The sequence below is a fragment of the Miniopterus natalensis genome, chromosome 1 (assembly GCF_054644295.1).
Source record: "Miniopterus natalensis isolate mMinNat1 chromosome 1, mMinNat1.hap1, whole genome shotgun sequence".
Classification (NCBI taxonomy): domain Eukaryota; kingdom Metazoa; phylum Chordata; class Mammalia; order Chiroptera; family Miniopteridae; genus Miniopterus; species Miniopterus natalensis.
The window spans coordinates 178,451,395-178,465,357 of record NC_142081.1 but is presented as its reverse complement, the minus strand read 5'-3'; the positions used below and the strand labels follow the sequence as shown (position 1 = coordinate 178,465,357).

Below are 13,963 nucleotides of genomic sequence, written 5' to 3'. Positions count from 1 at the left end.
CATGGACCACAAATTATTTTTCCAAGCTTGTTTCCATAATTATTGTGTGTCTCTGCAGAGGTGGGAGGTTATATATAGCAGTGCTGTAAATTTTTTTTCTAGCTTTTTCCCTTCCTGTCCCGTGGAGGGTGGGGGAGACATTCTTTGAAGAAAGAAATGACTTGTTCCCCCTTATCTTTCACTGAACAGCATTCAGCAGTTTGTGACATTACATCAGTTCCTCAGTTTTTTCCCCTCAGGAACAGGCCTTCAATTAGGAACTGGGAAGAGAAAAATATATAATAGCAGGAAATACATATTTCAGCCTAAGTCTTACGTCTTTCTTTTTCACAGTCATAGCTTACCTAAAGAAGAAATTTCTGGGAAATTAATTTTTAGTGTGTACTCCAACCCCAGAGTTGTAAGAAGTCTGTTGTTTGGCAACAGGAAAAAATTTCACCAAATGCCGGAAAGCATTTTGTGAAAGAGTAAGACCATGCTGGGAGGGACCAGCACCTCTCTTAAAACGTGCCATAATCGGAGCTGGTTTCTCTAGGAAATTTGTCTTGGCACGCATTTCAAAAGACTCGCCAAGCACCTCTCATAATTAGCTGCCTTCCTGCTCGGATCTTGGGGCTCCCCTCATCTCAGGGGATACAAAAGTGAGCTTTCCTCTCTGTCCTTCTCTCCATAATATAAAATTCTGTGTTTCTGAGTAACTTGTCTGGTATTTACTTTATCTTTTATAAAATTTAATTTTCTTCAGTTTAAAGTTTTGATTTGATTTAAATAATTTCCTTGTTAAAAAAAAAAAAAAGATTGATATAGTGTTATGAGACTAGTACTTCACCTCAGTGGTCTTCCTCCCCAAAACCCATCATGCTAGTCCAACCATGAGGAAAATATCAGGAAAACCCAAGTTATGTGGTACAAAGTACCTGACCAGTGCTCTTCAGAACTGTCAAGGTCATAAAAAAACGAGGAAAGTCTGAGAAACAAGGGAAGTCTGTATAACACCATATCTTGGATGGGGTTTCGGAACACAAAAAGCACATTAGGGAAAAACTGATGAAATCCCAATAAAACGTGGAGTTTGGTTAATAGTAGTATGCCAGTATTTGTTCATCAGTTGTGATAAATGTACCATGGTAATGTAAAATGCAGGGTGCAAGTTATACTAGAACTCCCTATACTATCTTTGCAATTTCCTCTAAATCTAAAAACTATTCTAAAATAAAAATTGTACTTAAAAAATAGAATGATTAAAGATAAAGACAAAATAGAGCTATCATGCCAGGAAACTATAAAATAGGTGAAGAAACAGAAGTTATTAATAAATATTAAATGTCAGCCTACCAGTTGATGTATTGGTATCAATAAATGGCAGGATACCAGTGAGTCTGTTGGCATATCAGTCTAATAAACTTTTATAAATGATGAATTGGTTGTAAACACTATGTTTTATAGCATTTGAAAATTCCAAATGGTAAATCCAGCCACCAGGTTTCTGCGCACATATTTCAGGATCCCTGTTTTTAGAATCTGCACAAAGAAATATTTCGTGTCCTTTAGGGAGGTTTAATAAAAAACAACAGGTGGGAAATGGGTTTTGCAGTAGCATGAACGGTCATAACCATAAATACTAGTACCTCAGAATTATACCGGCAGAGGATTGTAAACACATTAATCACCCACCGGCGCAGAGCTTCCATTCTCAGATGTCATCTCAATTTCAGGCACAAAGACTAACTGTCTCCACTTAAATTCAGAACACCGAAGGGGTACGATGATCTTCTGTTTTCATGAGGATTCATAGAGGGAGCTCACCAGTTTCCTCGTCCATAAAAAACGGTCGATAAACCTCATCTGAGTATCGTGGATTAAATGAGATAATGTATGTAAAATGCCTAATGTGGTGGATACTACCTCGTAGGTTTTTAACCAGTTGCGGATATTCTTGTTTATTTGTTCATGATTATTAGGGTGGTTTTAGAATTTCAGAACCAGAAACTATTTGGAGATCCATTTGTGAGACACCGTTGTTTTCCTAATGAGGAAACGGAGCCTCCGAAGGCAGTAACTTGCTCGGGGTCGTTTCGCTGCCCTGCGGCGCGTCGGGACTTGCGCTCCCCTCTCAGGCCCCACTGACCGTGCAGGGCGGTGCCCACCGTGCGCCCGCAGCTGTCCCGGGAACGGGAACTGCGCTCGCCCTCGGGGAGGCCTGTCGCCCTCCCTCCAGGATTCCCCGCCCCCGCCCCATAGGTGTGGCAGCCGCGCCGCGCCCCAGCGCCTTTCCTTCCCCGCAGCGGCCTCCGGGCAGCCGCCGGCTGGGGAGCGGGGCCAGCAGCGCCGCGGGGCTGGGCTGGGCAGGGCCGGGCTGGGCTGGGCCGGGTGGGCTGGGCCGGGCGGGCTGGGCCGGGCCGGGGCTGCTTCTGCTCCGACAGGAACGGGAACGTGAGGGACTGTCCCTCGCTGAGCCCGCGCCGCAGCCCGGGAGGTGCCCCGCCCACCTGCCGGTGCGGGACCGGGAGTGGAGCGCAGACGGTGCGGACGCGCGGCGGTGAGTAAATCCATCATGAGCAGGTCCACGTTCATAGGTGTCCATGAGGCAAGGAAGGAAGCTACTTAGATTTTTAACACTTGGTTTACAAAAATGTATACGCTCACGGCATGGCTCAAAGAAGCGCCACGTTACTTTCCTGCGGCTTCACCTGCCACCTGCTGCTTCTATTAGTCTCTTCTTTATTCCCTAAGGAAAGCATTGTTGGGGGGGGGGGCATGGAAGACACATAGACACATCAGTCAAAAGAAAGGATTTTCAAGAATTCTGAGAATTATTCCCGCAGCCCTCCGCTCCCCAGCAGTTCACGGCGTCATGGGGGGACCTGACTGCACACGTCCCGGGCACCGGTTCCCCTGAGCCCCTCGTCTGCTTCTGTTTCCACCGCCTCTGCTCCCTTAAAAAAAAATTTAAAAATCTCTATTTCTTAAAGTGAGGAGGGAAGGGATGGAGGAGGAAATTGGGGAGGGAGCGAGGAGGCGGGGGTCTGGGTTCAAGGGCTGCGCCTCCCAGCGAAGCCTGCTTGGCCTTGTCCTTGAGAGTCAGCGTTTGCCGCAGGCCCGGAGGGGATGGAGGTTACTTCTGGGCCATTCTGCAGGAGACGCCCGTCAGACCTGTCCACATGCTAAGGGCTTCACGGCGGTGGTTATCTAGGGGAAGGAAATTTTCCTCCCGTCAAATTTACGAGGCTGGGTTGCAAACCAAGTTGAAACGCAGCCTAGCGAATCCCCATGGCAAAGTGATTCATCTTCCTAGAGCTGGAAAATCTATTTTTATCACCTTTATGCAGCCAGCTCGCCAGCCTCATTCCCACTGAACGATTGCTATTTCCTTCACGGTGCTGCATAAACCCAGTGGCCCGGGAGCGTGAAACCTCCCTTCAGGTTGTCCCCGGCGTGGCTGATTCTGCGGCCCCCGGGGAAGGGGATTGTTCTGCACCCACCGGTGGCAGCTGCACAAAGTGAAGGTCAAGTCAAAGGAGGCTGCACCCTTCAGCAGCCTGCCTCTCACTGGGGGCTTCTGCCTGGGGGCACGTGCCACTCTGCCCTCCCGCCTTTTGTGTAAGGTGTAGAGGGCGACTGGGTGGCCGTAACTCCTGTAGCCTAGAAGACCTTCCCCAGGGCCAGAGGAAGGGGCAGGAACATACCAGTCTGTGTGGCTGGCCTTTAAACAGGGCACCTCCTCCATCTCCTAGAGCAGAGAGGGACTTGCAGACACCAGTGCATCCATTCCCTGGTCCCACTGGGGGCTCTGTCGGTGCCAGTTCAGGCCGCCCCTTGCTGGAGTCCGTGGACTGCTGAGAGGCGTGGCGACTGCCTCCTACAAGGAAACTGAAGGGATAACATAAGGAAGAGAGCCTGTTTTACTGACTTTCCCTGCCTGACAGATTCGGCATGCTTACTGTTTGGTAGATACGGCAGTGCCCACTAGGAAAGCAAAGGGAATGGTAAATATTTAGGAACAGTGTTCGCGACATCTCATGTGTAATAAGCACTGAATCAATACTTCGTTGAATGAGTGGCTAGGGTACCACTCCTCGTAGCCCCCAGTGAATCTGAACAGCTACCCTTCGGGAGGAAGTGTCCTGTGGGGGTTAGGAGCTGGCATTGTGGGTTCACATGGCCTCAGTTCAAGTCCTCTGTGTTCTTTGGGAAGTTACTCTATCATTTGAGGCTTCCGTCTCCTCATCTGTAAAATGGGACTAGTACAGTAACTACCTCACGTGGTTTTCATGGAGAGTAAGTTAGATAATACAGGTAAAGAGCCTGGAATTTTTCTTGTAATGTGGTTCAGGAGATGAAAAGGGGGGGAGGGGTTGGTTATTGGAATGAATTTGGGAACTTTTGAGATTTTTGACCCTGTCTTTCAGGCTTAATGATTCCAGTAATTTACAAACCTCCCTTTGTTCAGTGGAGAGAATAATTTGAGAATAAAAGAATAAGATGGCATTTAGGGGGGAAAGATTACTTCCAGTCTCTCAACAAATAGCCGTTGAGGCCCTCCTCCATGCCCGGCACTAAACTAAACATTGGGTATCTATGTTGAAACAAACAGTCATGGTCATAGCCTTAATGGACACCGCAGTCTAGACTGTTGAGCACTGTGAATTGTCTGGCTCAGTGAACCCAGCTGCTGGGTTCCTTTTTCTCTATTAAAAAGGTATGTTGAGTAGATCTAAAAGGATGGTGCTTTCAAACTCAGCTCCCAGCTGTGAATGAGGGGTGAGGAAGTAGGGAGGGAGTCGTGTGTGCCTAGAGTGGCGTACAAACTCTCCAGCAATACAAAGGCAGTGAAAGGTATGTAGACATGGGCATTGGGTTCACCCGTGAAACTGGGGGGGAATCTAAAACAGGAATGTATATAATCATCTCTGAAACATAAAGGAGCAGGGTCAGTACTAATGGAATGAGAGAACCAAAGCAGTTGTTATAAGAATATGATGTAAGAGCTATTAGACCCAAGAGCCCCCAAAGCCCAGCTTGGAGACTGTAGATTGAAGAAGGCTGGATTTTTTCTGATGTCCTGTTTTCAGCTCTGGGTACTGCTGTGGCAGGTGGACTTCTGTTGGGTCCTTTTCAGAGCCCACAGCTCACATGCCTTGGAGCTACACGGATGTATGTGAGCTTCTGATCTTCATCAGTTTTGCTGGTTTGTAGAACCTGCTGATGTTTTAATTCGGCGAATCCTTTTTGTCTTTGGAGAGTGACCTGTACCTGCCCTTTCCACCATTCCCTCACCTTTGCCAGATCTGTTTTTGAGGCGCAGTTCTGTCCTTCAGTGTCTTCTAGCCCAGGCCTTGTAAGTCCCCAGTGTGAATTTCAGAATGGAGTAATTAATAATTTTTATTCTACTCTTCATCCCAGTGGTTGGGTTGGTTCCTGGGGGCTCTGTTTTCTGTAAGCAGTCATTTCTTCCACAGCAGCCATCTGTGAAGAAACGGAGCTTACGAAATGACTGGGGCATGTTTTACATGGCTGCGCTCAGTTCCTTCTGTTTAATTCCCGTGTAAGCTTTGGCAGTGATTTGCACAAGCGTTTCTGTGGGTGGTGGTGGAGAATGACGTTGGTAAACAGCCCCATGGCTGTTGTTGGCCAGGCCCCTGCAAATACCATAAAGGATACAACTTGAAAAGTCACTGAGGTTTCCTTGCCCTGCCTAGAGCCGACCCCAGGACTGACATCTGAAAACCTGACCTCAGCCATATTGTGGTCCGAGCAGCGGCCTGGAGTTGGTCTGAGTCTGCTGGCTTCTGCTTGGCCACTCTCTGCCCAAGTGGTCTTCTGACTGCATCAGGTTTCCTCTCCTCTTATTACTTACGCATCCTGAGATTTTCACCCGAGCTCTGAATCTGCTGGAGTCTTATGATAGACTCTCATTTCATCTTCCTCATTTCTGTTTCAATTTTTTTCCACTCCCAGAATAACTAACCAGCCTTAGATGTTCTGAGTGTATTGATTTTTATCTGGGCTGCTGCTGCTGCATTTTGCTTTTAGGACTATGGACAAGCATAGGAAATTCTTGGAAAAGTGTATGTATAAAGTTGGCTTATTTTCCCTGTGTGTCTCTTCCTCCATTTCCATAAAACAAATATTTGTATCGCATGTCGATTGTCGCAGTTGTATCTGGAAATCCATCCCATTGCAGTACCTTGCGTTCTATTGTACTATGAGCAAACCTGCCCTAGATGTTGTCTTAAGTCAGAGGACTGTCTTAATCAGTCCAGGTATTAACAGTGAGAAAGAAAAACTTACTACAGTGTGCTTATATGAATGAACTCCAACTTATTAAAAATAAGCATTAAAAGGTTATACAATATTTATTCCTCACATTATTGCTAAAGAATCAATCTTTTTTTAAATGCTTTTTCAATTATTGCTTTTTCATGCTGGCAAAACTGATTACCAAATATAATGGTCAGGGAATCAGTTGGTTTTCAAGAAGTAATGAACTGGCCTATTTTTGGTACCATCAACATATTTTTTGATAAATAACATGTTGGTTCGATAAAAGGTAAAATTTGTGATTTTTGAGGGAGAAAATAACACCTGGAACTATGTCTAAGAACTGCAGCTGTTGGTTTTATTGGTGGATCCAGCATTGTCCCTAAGGCAACTAACTGTTGTTCTTCAAGGCACAGAATGTCTAACTCGGCTAAAGTTTTTACTATAAATATATATTTTATGTATTTTAATAGAAATATGTTAACCTATGTTTATAGGTTTAAATATAAAAACAAAATATATGGGATAGGTTTAAGTGTGGTATTTGGGACGTCTTTGAGTTACTGCATAAACAGTGTTTTGTCCTTAAAAGAACTTGTATTTAAGAAAGTTGGATTTTTCATGAAATTTACTTAAGACAGCAGGCCAGTTTTACTATATATGAAAATTATACTTCTGGTCCATTCTGTCCCAAATTGAAGCTTTCTTTTTTTTTTTTTGAGCACAGGCATCAAGGCTAGCATACTATCCACAGACTGAAATGCATCCTTGTGGTCATTCTGTGTGCATCGTGAGCACAGTTAATTGGGCAGCATATGAAGGAATATTGTCACAATTTTAATTTTCTGTCCAGGAATCAGTTCCTGGCAGGCCCCTGTGCCCCAGAGCAGTGCTCCACTCTGGGGTCCTGTCATCTCGGCTGGTTTTCTGATAAGAAAACAAAGGCATTTCTGTGTCATAATGTTTATTGAAAGCATGTGGTATGTATTTTGTGATAGGCTTTTATCACTTGCTGGAAAGATGTTGCTGTGTCGTAAGTGAATGATCACTCGCCTCATGGTTTCACAGACCCTAGTTAAATCTTTTTTTTTGCATGGGTGACAGAGTCAGGGGCCACCCCAACAGGACTGCTGTGGAAATACCCCCTCTCCAGATGTTTACTTCTATATTTTTATCTGAAATGCAACCTTTTCACCCATGGACATGTTTTCCTACAGCAAATAACACTGCGAACTCTTGGTCTTGTATCTTTGACTCCCCACCGGTGCCCCACCAGCCTCCTCAACTCAAACCCATGATTATGCTGGATGCTTTCTGTGTTATGTTTGGGCTTGGAATGGGCCAGCTGAAAGATAAACTGCTATTAAATAAATCTGTGACCCTTCTGAGAACAAATAGAGCTGTTGAAAGAGTTTAGGAACATAGTGACTCCTTCAAAGACTGTCAACATTCTTGAACCCTTTGACTAAAAGTTGAATTTTCTTCTCTGTGTGTGCGTGTATACTGAAACTTACAAAAAGGAACCTCAGTAGCAAGATATCTGAAGCCTTTTGTGTTCTTAACCTTGCAAAGTTTTCCTTGGCAGGACTTGAATAAAACTTAGCTGCTCCTGTTGAGGGGAGCAGTTGGGACCGAGAGACTGGGGTGGCAGGGGGAAGCCCACAGAGGAGAGAGGAGGCGCTGCTGGTTGCCAAGTGCTTACCTAGTTATTCCATTGCATTCACCCTGTTCCCCAAGGCCGAGCCTTTCTTTTCTTTTTGTCTTTTCTCATGTATCTCCACTGCTTTTGGCCTGGAACATTGGAGCCTACCCTGGACCACACACATCCCCTATGACCACCAGCTTCATCTCTGGACACTAGGTCAGTCCTACTGCCATTAGGATGGTTATGCTGTCTAGGGGACCTTGTTTACGTGTGCTGGGCCAGCTGGGTACGACTATGCCAGCTTTGCTGTTATGGGTTTAGTTAGCTTTGTGGGACTCTCCAACTTGCCTAAGTTGCCTCGTGGGTCCTTGACCAAACTCTAGTTCCCAGGTAGCAACTATGCAGTGATTTGAATTGGTTTCTTGTTTGCATCTTGAAAACAACTGCTCTGAACTAGCAAATGCCTACAGGGACTTTTATTATTACCACAGGACAGGTTATTTCACCCCTCCGTATACCCTCAGAGTTTCTGCCAATATAAGCCGACACAGATTGTGTTCACCATCCTGAATTGCAGTGTGATGCGAGTTGGAATGCTAAGACCAACTTAGAGATATTTTTAGCAAAATGGAATATTTTGATGCATATCTCTCACCTGAAATTTTTCCCAGATTTGCTATTTCTAGCTTCTTAGCAACTTCACAAAGGGGTATTGTATTTGAGTCGGAAGAGAAAAATATTTTTATTTCCTGCCCTTGATGTTTAGTGAAATTGATAAAAAGCATCAAGGCTCTTTGAGTTCTGGATCTCCCCCACACAAGAAATAAGACAAACATATTATGTAAGCAAGAATTCGAGTGGTTTCTTTTCTGTTTGTCAGTGTGAGGGGAGAATTACTATGGAAAGTGAGGGGCAATCATCAGCAGGAATGGAAGACAAAGAGCTTTGCTAAGAAAGTCCGAGCAGGAGTGATTGGGCAGCTCCCATGTCATCTGGTCTATGCTTAACATTGACCTTGACTAATGGCTTAGACTTTCCATCCCGAGACTAATTCAAAGGCTCCTTTACTCGTGTATATTCCTGAAAAGAAACTGTTGCGCCGTGAGTTGTAGGGCGTTGGGCTACACCGTGTTTTATGAGATGATGATAGTCTCTTATGGTTGATCAGAAAATAGTCATTTAGTGAGTCACAGGTTTGACTTGACAAAAAGTTAAGTAAGCACAGAGGTTATGTACTTAAGCAGTTGGAAGACAAAATAATACATTCAGTCAAGAATATCCATTTCATTTCATATTTATTTGGTATTTTAGTATTTCTGGCCATAGTTTAGATGGCTCAACTGCTGTGTTGGTAAAATTTGCCAACATGAAGTATTCACCATGAACTGAGTGCTTTACAAAAAATAAATGATTTTTTCCTGGCTCCCTATTTATTCATTCACCATGATTTCCCAGACTTTGTCAGCAGACTTCTGAGCAGACATTTGGTGACATATTGTTATCAGTGCATGGAAGACTGCCTTCTCTGTAGAGTAGAAAGAAGCCCTCGCCCAGCCCTGGGTTTTTTTTAAGTTAAAAAACAAAACCCTGGGAGATATTGTTTATGTTGTTCTATTACACTTGTCTGTCCATGAAATGAAATCAGTGTGTTGATTGTTTTTATTTCCCAGCTTTCTTCATTCTTAGTCTTCTTAACCCTCCTAATTCAGTGTGTGTGTTTTTAAACTCCCAAGTCTTTCACTGTCTTCTTGCCTGATTTACTGTTCCACTACCCTGGCATTCCAGGCCATGAAGGTATCGCTTTTCCTGTGACAGATTACGGCACTAAAATAGTAGTGAGCTTTAGTACAGTTGGAACAAAAATTGCTCTCCTGGGTCAGCCCCATTCTTCCTCTAGCTCAACTCCCTTTTCTGTTAGCTACAGAAATACCACGGGTTTCCTCTCCACCCATCTTAGGAATTCCTTAAGATCTCCCCTATATTTATATCTCACTGTCAGCTTGGGTCTTTACTACTGGAAGTGTCAAAAGATTAGCAAATGGCATTTTTCTTTGCACTTTCTCCTTCCTCTTATTCTCGGGGATATTAAGGACAGAGGCCCAGGTTCATCTCCTGCTTAGCCACTTCCCAGCTAGGTGACTTTGGGCCAGTTAATTAACCTTATGCTTTAGCTTTCTCATCTGTAGAATGAGAGTTAACTATCCTACTGACCTTATAAGATTGTTGTTATAAGGATTACCGAAGCTAATGCAGGTAAAGCAACTAGCATGTATACCTGGTTCGTGGTACGTGCTCAGAAAAAGGTAGTAGTGGTAATGGTGCTGATGCAGGTGGCAGTGTCACATCCTTCCTGAAACCTCTATTTCCTCATCTGTAAAATGGCATAATAATAGCGCCTGACTCATTGATTTGTGAGGAATAGAGATACATGGGTCAATTTAGTGTGTTATCTGGCATCTTATAAGCTCTCAGCAAATGGTGGAGACTCCTGCAATGACGTTGATTCAATGATGTTGATTCATTATACTTGTGTTTACTTTTACTCTTCTTTTTTTTAAGTATGTTTTTATTGATTTCAGAGAGAGGAAAGGAGAGGGAGAGAGAGAGATAGAAACATCAATGATGAGAGTCATTGATCGACTGCTTCTGCATGCCCCCGACTGGGGATCAAGCCCACAACCCAGGCTTGTGCCCTGACCGGGCATCGAACCGCGATCTCCTGGAGCCTAGGTCAATGCTCAGTCACTGAGCCACACCGGCCGGGCTGCATCTACTGTTTAAGGCTTCGGCTTTAAGTCATAACCCCATCCATGGGGCCCTGAACTAACCAAGTCACTGAGCAAGCCACGTGCTCTTTCTGTTTCTCTTCCTCATTGTAAGATATCCGTGTGGAGCTAAATGCTCTGAATAGTCTCTTCCTTTAAAGTATTTATAGCAGTGATCACCTCATCACTCAATTCAATTTTGAAAATGTACGTTAATGCAAAGTTCATCCAAAAGAATTTCTTTGCCCTCTACCGCTAAGGGCCTTACTAAATGAGTCTCTTAGCAAATGTTCCCTTATTTAAACAACCAGGTTGTTTTATTTATATGATTAATGATTCCATCACCTGGCCCTATTCAGAAGTGTAACTGATCAGTCTATAATTCCCCAAAGCCATTCTTATTTCTCGTAGTTATATTTTTTAATCTGTAAACCCTTGGCCGGTTTCACCAAACATTAAATCCTGATGCCTTCCAGATATATCCCATATCAAGGAAGAGCATTCAGTCTTGTCTCTTTGCCAGTGGCTGCTCTCACTTTGTTCTACCCCCCAAGTCCCCAACCAGTTGTTTCCCTTTGGAAAACAGAGATGAAAAACTGGTTTCCATTACAATCTCATCACCCTGAGGCAGGAAGGCTCAGAATGCAGCGTGGTTTCAGGCCAAGAACGGTGGACTAGGACTCCTAAGAGTTGCAGTTCCGGCTCTGTCCCTGAGCTTAGGGACTTTGGACAGGACACTTCCTGTTGCTTTGGTCCTCAGTTTTCCCCTCTGTCAAATGAAAGATAAGGCAGAATAAGTCCTAAGACCTTTCTACCTGTGAAGGTTTATGGTCCCTATTTCTTCCCATTTGCCCCATACCGTTAACATTAACTACCACTTATTTAGTCCCTACAATACGTCAGACATTATTCTAACAAGTTAACATTAGTGCTCATTGTATGCCAAGCATTTTACATCTGTTATTTACTCCCCACAGCAACCCAGTAGGTAGAAGCAACTAGTACCCTCCTTTTATAGATGGGGAAACAGAGACAGAGGTGTGTGCTCAAGGCTAATGATAGATCCAGCTGGAATTTGAAACCAGGAGTCTAAAGCCATCCCTTTTCTCTTAGTCATTTTATTATTCAGTATTCCCAAGCACTTAATTTTTTCTCTTTTTCTTCTTATAACAACACTAGGAAGGATATAATAGTACCCTAATTTTATAAATGAAGGAACTGAGCACAGGGAGATTAAACATTTGGCCAAAGTAACCCAGCTGGTGTGTGACAGCTGGAGTTTAAGCTCAAGCCTGGCTCTTCAGCCCACATTCCGTGGCCAGAGCAGATTTTGCGTTACTCTAATAGGCGTCTTTGTGATTAGTGAAAAGCTAAGTTGTGCTACATTTTTAAAAGAAGGATATTTTATTTTTTGGTTTTATTTTTTTTAAGCATGTAAGATAAAGGCTTTTAAGCATGTAAAAAAAAAATTTAGCATGTAATCTAGAAGCCAGATTTACTTGAAGATTCAGGTACAAATCACTTTGTAATCAACACATCTATTTACAAACAGATTCTTTTGGGTTAGTAAGATATTTCACTTTAATCTAGCTCCTGCCTGGTTTGTCTTAGATCCTGAACAATGCTATCTGAATTAATAAAGCTTCACCATGCATTCAAACTGCAAATGATGGTAGGCTTCACCTCCAACATCCTCAGTGCAGCTCTGATTACTTCTGTCCTCTATTCTTGACTCTGCTGTTTAAAATCGATTTCCTGTTTATAGAAAGATTAGAAAAAAATTTGATATAGAATCTAATTAGTTCATTTTTATTGTATGTCTGACATACATTAGGTGCTCAATTAATGCCTGTCGACTGAACCAATAAGGAAAAATAATTTAATATCTTTATCTCATTTTACTCTCCCAGGCAGTAAAAAAAATGAGTCTTCTGCTTTCTAAGTGACCTGGAGTAAATGGCTCAGGGCCATCCCATCTCACCACCTCTGGGTGCATCAGGTTGGAATCAGTCACACACCACTCGGCCTGAAATTCTAATTAAGAGTTGACAGGAAGTGGGCAAAAATTGTTACTTTGTTTTTTATTGTTTGTATAAATGTTAAGTGCCATGGCAACACAAAACTAATAACCAGATGAAGAACAGAAACACATGGGGAAGTGGAAGACAGTCTTGAAAGGAAAAAAAGGACATTTGAAAGAAATGCAGCATTTGGCTTATCTTGATATGAATGTATTGCCAACTTGGTTTTTCTGTTCCTGACGAAAATAAACATATCATTGGGGGGGGGGATTAGAGGGGACAAAAGCGTTAACCATGGAAAATATCAATATAACCAAAGGATAAATGTCTTATTTAATTTTCATAATTGGGGCACAGGCTTGACTCTGAGTTTCCTGGCAGCCACAGAAAAAAGAAAAACATGACTAATTATAAAGGTTTTTGCTTCCATGGGACATAGTTATATTCATATCTTTTGGGGAACAAGCCTATTTTTAACGTCTCCATTTAAAAGAAATTTCTTTTATAAGTCTCCATGTAGGAGGCTAATACACTGATTCCAAAAACTCCGAGTGTTCTATCATTCTACCTCCGTGATAGGAAGATGAATACAGTTCTGAAGTTATTGTCAGGTCAGTTGTATGGTTTCATAAGAATACAGATGGCCTGTGTGGGGCGTGGGGAGATACAGGAATATGTGTCTTTCATCCCTGTAGCGCTTTCTGCAGAGTTCATGAGTTCAATTGAGTTTTTATGAACATGGATATTTATAACAACGTTACCTTAATTGCCAAGCTCGTTGGAAGCTATGCAAAACTGCTTGATCCTTGAAATTTCCTGAAGGAGTTGCTTAGGACAAAGTAATCCTTTTAAGATCTGCTTTTCTTTATGCAGCCATATCATGAAATTAAAAGTTGCTCTTATCAAATCAAAATGCTCTCATGGAGCAATAGACGTGCTCGTTCATAAACAGCCGGGGTCAGCAAACTATGGCCTGTCAGCCAAAACCACCATATTGCCTTTTTGCATGGCCTGCAAGCTAAGAATGGTTTATACACCTTTAAATGGTTAAAAAAAAAATTAAAAGGTCAAGAGTATTTCATAATACATGAAATTGAGTGAAATTTTAATTTCAACCTCTATAGGTAAAGCTATAGTGGAATACTGCCATGTTCATTCATTTATATAATATCTCTGGCAACATATGGCCCGCAAAACCTTAACCTGGGTCCCCTTAAGAAAAAGTTTGCTGACTCCTGTTATAGTGGAGAGAGTCCTTTCTATGTGTTTGT

General features: G+C 43.0%; 1 protein-coding gene across 3 annotated transcripts in view; it reads left to right on the top strand.

Annotated features, from left to right (window-relative positions):
- Positions 1–13,963, top strand: part of LIMCH1 (LIM and calponin homology domains 1) — a 299,516-nt gene that overhangs the window by 148,089 nt on the left and 137,464 nt on the right. The window contains exon 1 of one of the 3 annotated variants that reach the window (XM_087827673.1): positions 2,459–2,539. The exons of the other annotated variants lie outside the window; for them this stretch is intronic. The gene's annotated coding sequence lies outside the window, so the exon portion shown is untranslated. Of the gene's footprint in view, positions 1–2,458; positions 2,540–13,963 lie in introns of those variants that run through there. 3 annotated transcript variants of the gene reach the window in all.